Here is a 5,043-nt window from a genome sequence, read left to right on the forward strand (position 1 = left end):
ATCTGCAATGTAAAACTCCTCAAATTCTTTAATTTTGTGGGCAGTTTATTTTTGAATTTTAGATGTGCATTCTTAAGTAAGTGCATATTCAATCAACCGATTCTTATTGGCAATAATATCTTTTAAGTATTCGCATATTTTGGCACACTATATAGAATGTCAATAAGAGGGAGGTTTACTTGAACTTGTTTCAAAAGATCTAGAAACTTCTTAAAACTTGCTTCCTCTTGATGCTTTCTTGCCCTTTGAGGAAAGGGCAAGGGGATAGTCTTCTTCTCTACATGAATCTCTTCACTATTCTCCTTTTTTTTCTTTTACTTCTGCCTTTTTTTGCAAACTAGCATCAGTAACCACGGGATTATCCTGCTCCTTCATCATCTCTTTAGATTAAAGCCCACTTCTCGTTGTAACCGCATTCACTTGTTTAGGATTAGCCTCAGTGTCGCTAGGCAATGATACTTGTTCCCTTGTATTCTGTGATCCTTCCATTTGACCTAACTGCAACTCCAAATTTCTTGTGAGTAATTGCTGACTCTTCAACTCAGCTGTAAACTGTGCCTATTGAGCCTTCATGTCCACTGCAAACTGTGCGTGTTGAGCCATCAACTACTTAAGTATCTCCTCCATATTAATAGTCGAAGTAGTCGCTATATTATTCTAAACCGGCTGTCGATTTGGTTACACTGGTCCCTTATATTGATTTGTAATCTATGCCTGATTTGGACCCCATGAGAAATTAGGGTGGTTCCTCCAATTTGGATTATATGTATTGCCAAAATTCTGTTAACCCTGATGATTTGCATTCCCCACATAGTTAACTGAATCTGGATTAACAGAACATGTATCGGCTTTATGCTCACTACTTACACAAACTTCACACCATGCATATTCCTATTGAACTACATTTATTGTGGATACTAGTTGAGTTGTACCCAACTTTAAGTTTTTAAGTTGAGTAGTTATATGATTCTGGATTGTTGCAATCTGTGCTTGTAAGGCAGTGAACTGATCACCTCCAAAACCTCTACAACTTTCTTGGGAGCATTCCTCTAGTTTACATGCCAATCAAGATTTTCTTGTGTAATTTGATTCAGCAAGGTATACAATTCTTCACATGTTTTCTCCAAAGCTTGACCCCCTACTGCTGAATCCAAGAAAATCTTTGTATTAGACTCAAGGCCTTCTATAAATGTACGCACCAAAACATCATTCGATTGATGGTGATGAGGATAACTTCTGAGCATGCCCTTGAATCTCTCCCAAGCTTGGTAGAGATTTTCTCCATCTTTCTGTCTGAAACTTAATATCTCATTCCTTAATCAAGCCATTTTCTGAGATGGAAAAAATTGAATGAGGAACCTTCGAGCACATTCTTCCCATGTAGTGATAGATTGGTGTGGTTCAGCAAGTAACCATCTCTTTGCTTCCCCCAGTAGAGAAAAGGTAAAGAGTGTCAATCTGACATAATCAGCACTCACATCTTCAGGAATATATGTATTGCTTATATCTAGGAAGGTTCGTAAGTTCTGCTGTAGATCCTTGTGTGAAAGTCCCTGAAATTCTCCTGCAGATTTCAACAATTGCACCATATTTTGTTTCAATTCCCATCGACCTCCTTGTTCAGGCTTCAGGATACTGTTAGTCACAAGGTCCGTAAGTGGGATTGCCACTTTTCGAATAGGTCTTACGACTGGTTGAACAGGAACAACTGGAGCTGGAACATTTCCAACATTTGGATCAGCAACTATAGGATCACGTATTTCCGCCATCTAACCCTGTTGAGTGTAGTATTGAGCTCTTCGTCTCTGATGAAAAATCACTTCTGGTTCTGCAAAGGGCTCTACTAACTCTTTGTCTCTAGCCAGTCCAATGTTTAGCTAAACCTGCGAAAATTCAGCCGCTAAGATCAAGTTGTTAACACTTAAACTTATGATCAAAAACCAAAAATTAAAGCAATTTACTAATTCCCTTTGATCCCTCGCAATAGTGCCAAAAACGTATTGTGTCTCTATGCACACACAAGTGTACGTGATTGTGCAAGTAATTTAATGACTTAGACAGTCAGATATCATTCCCTCGAGGATAAATAAACTAGAAATTTATTCAATCTTTAGTTCAAGACAATTTAGTATTAAGTGTTTAATTGTATTAAGATTAAGATGATTCTGTAAATAAAATGCAATTTACTAAACAATAAATAAGTAGTGATGACTAAAGCAAAGTAAGCAACGGTTGTAATCAAAAATAATGATGATGACAAGGTTGAGGTATAGTGAACAATCATACAATTCTCTATTCTTTTAACAGTCTAAATGGTTATCGGGTTGATAGTTCGCAAGGTTTATGCCACAATCTTAGTCTCCCGGCCTCAGATCTTCTATCTATTGAATGTTGCAACTACAACCCCCGCAAAGTTACAAAAAATCTTCTAGATTCATGAAGTTGTCTTTCTGCAAGTGAACCAAGCAAGGCTTCTAGGTATATCCCTATCCTAGATGCTAATTCAAATCCCTTATTTTATAAAAGAATAAGAACCTTGCTCCCTAATTTCTTCGTTCTATCCTATAATTCTCCTCCCGGATTCACATAGAAATATAAATTTATTCTAATGGTGGCCAATCATTAAAATAATAAGCTCAAGAAATTAAGAATAACCCATATGATAATCCAAAAAGAAACTATGAATAAGAACAATAAAGAGTACTCATGTTCTTAGCCTCAACCCTAGAAAGGGGGTGTTTAGCTACTCATGCTTGAATTAACCATCCAAAATAAGTAACAAATCATACCCAAATCAATCCTTGAAATAAAGAAATTCAAAAGAGTATTTATGAACCCTAAAGAGAAATTTCTATTTTTCCGCCACTGCTCTGCTTGACAAAAAGTCTCCCACATTATCTTGGATTTTTCTTTTTATAGGTGGGACAAAATAGTTAAAATATTCCCTATTTATCCACCCGACGTATCACGCCATGCCTTCTATTGCTATTTTTCATTAAAATCTAAGAAATCACGGAGCTCAAGTACACCCCAAAAATTGTAAAATGCACCCTTACCGCGACACGCCACTATCACGGTGAGCCACTGGATTGGGATAATTGCAAAATAATCATCCTCCGCGACACGCTAAACCTTCAGGTCACCAAATCTAATAAAACAAACTTCTCCGAAATGCGGTGGTTTTGTAAACCTTCAATGGAATTCGACCATTGCTATTTTGTTGCTCATCGCGATGCGGAGTGTCTTCAAATGAGGATTTCTTCGTTCCAACTTCCCTTTTTTAGCTTAATTTCAGTCCCTTGCATTCCTTTACTACTTCCATATCCTCCTTGTATCCAATTATGAACAATTCTTTATGATTTTGATCCTGAAAGTACTAATCATATCCATTAGGCATAAAACGGAATAAAAGTTGAATTATACTTAAGAATTTATACAAAAGTTCTTAAACTAAGTTCAAATATGGGTGCATATTGGTGCTTTGAGCATATAAATATGCCCAAGATCAGAATACTCTTTCATACTCATATTGCCCTGCTTCAGATGGATGAACTCTATTACCTTAGCTTCCCTCAACTCCAACGGTAAGAACCTATCTAGAATGGCAGTAGCAAACTTCTCCCTTTCTACAGGCCCAGTATCTACTCCCCTATCTACCTTTCACTACTTAAACCATGTATGAGTCATATCTTGCAACTGATAGGCAACTAACTCAGCACTCTCACTAGCGGTTACCCCCATAATGTCTGTTACCTTGTGGTTTATCTTAAGACTTCGACCCTGAAAATAAAGGAGGGTTCATTCGGGTGAAGTCTCGAATTTTAGCTGCAGCAGTATTGGCCACTGGGTTGGCTTGAAAAGCATTTGGTTGAATATTCTGAGCAGCCAAATAATGGGCTAGAGTGGTGAAAGCTGCTCTAAATTCTGTGTGAGAAACGTGCTTATTTAGGGGATCTTCCTAAACAGGCAGGGGTGTTAGCTGGTTCCTGATTCTTCTTTCGTTGGTCTTTCTGGGAGGCATGTTCTGTAAATGGAAGGAAAAGTGGGATTAGACAGAGAGTTTAACTTGAACTCATGCTCACTCGCACGATATGAACACTGAAAGAAGGGAAATTTTTCCTAAAAATTCCTCATAGCCTCTTATCCATAAGTATAACGCGCTACACACCCATGCATAAGACTCAACTTGACGTGGTTTCAAACTTCCTAGGACTCTTTAGAACCTTTGGCTCTAATTCCAACTTTGTAACTCCCCAAGACTGCACCCTGGGTATCACACGGTGCTTATAATCCCAAAGAGCGACAAGCTAAGCCATGACTCGTACCTACTGTGAGCACTGAATATAATACTAAAATATATATGCAAAAAAAAACTGAAATTGCCATAAGGTTCTCAAAATAATAAATTAATAACTGAGTATAACTGATAATAACATCTGAAAACTGAATAACTGACTATGCTAGTCTGAAAGCCTCTAACTGCCTGAATATAAAGTTGATGGGACAAACCCCCAACTAACTCTGACTGAAAAAACTAAAGAACTACTGAAATACTAAAATAGGTAAACTCTATACTTGAAATATGAGGACTTACCACTATAACTGCTACTGATAGCTTGAGCTACTAAGTACGGTCAGGAACTTGAGCATCCGAACTATTGATATGAGACATCATAGAGCAAAATAAAGTATACATCAGTATGTGAAATGTACTTGTATGCTTAGTGAGGTAAGGCTGATATACATAGGTTTATATGCATGAGATGATAATAGACTGAATGAATATCATGAAGTAACTGGATGAGAGTGCATGCAAAACTGTAACTACTGAACATGCAATACTGCGCATATCAGTATATATCGTGTATCTGAGATTATACTGAAGCTGAGTACTGAATTATGATGGATGAGTAACTGATAACTGATAGCATGGTTCTGCAGAACAAACTGAATTCTTTGCTGAATAATGAGACTGAAACTGTAACTGTAGAAATGTTCATCTAACCGACATACCCTGATATAGACTAAGTTGGGGTCCAACCT

General features: G+C 37.3%; 1 non-coding gene across 1 annotated transcript; it reads left to right on the forward strand.

The window, feature by feature from the left end:
- Nucleotides 1–1,215: 1,215 nt before the first annotated feature.
- LOC124894401 lies at nucleotides 1,216–1,322 on the forward strand. Its single transcript, XR_007051163.1, has one exon. It is a non-coding gene; the product is annotated as a small nucleolar RNA R71 (small nucleolar RNA).
- Nucleotides 1,323–5,043: the final 3,721 nt, after the last annotated feature.

The sequence above is a fragment of the Capsicum annuum genome, unplaced genomic scaffold, assembly GCF_002878395.1.
Source record: "Capsicum annuum cultivar UCD-10X-F1 unplaced genomic scaffold, UCD10Xv1.1 ctg73653, whole genome shotgun sequence".
NCBI lineage: Eukaryota > Viridiplantae > Streptophyta > Magnoliopsida > Solanales > Solanaceae > Capsicum > Capsicum annuum.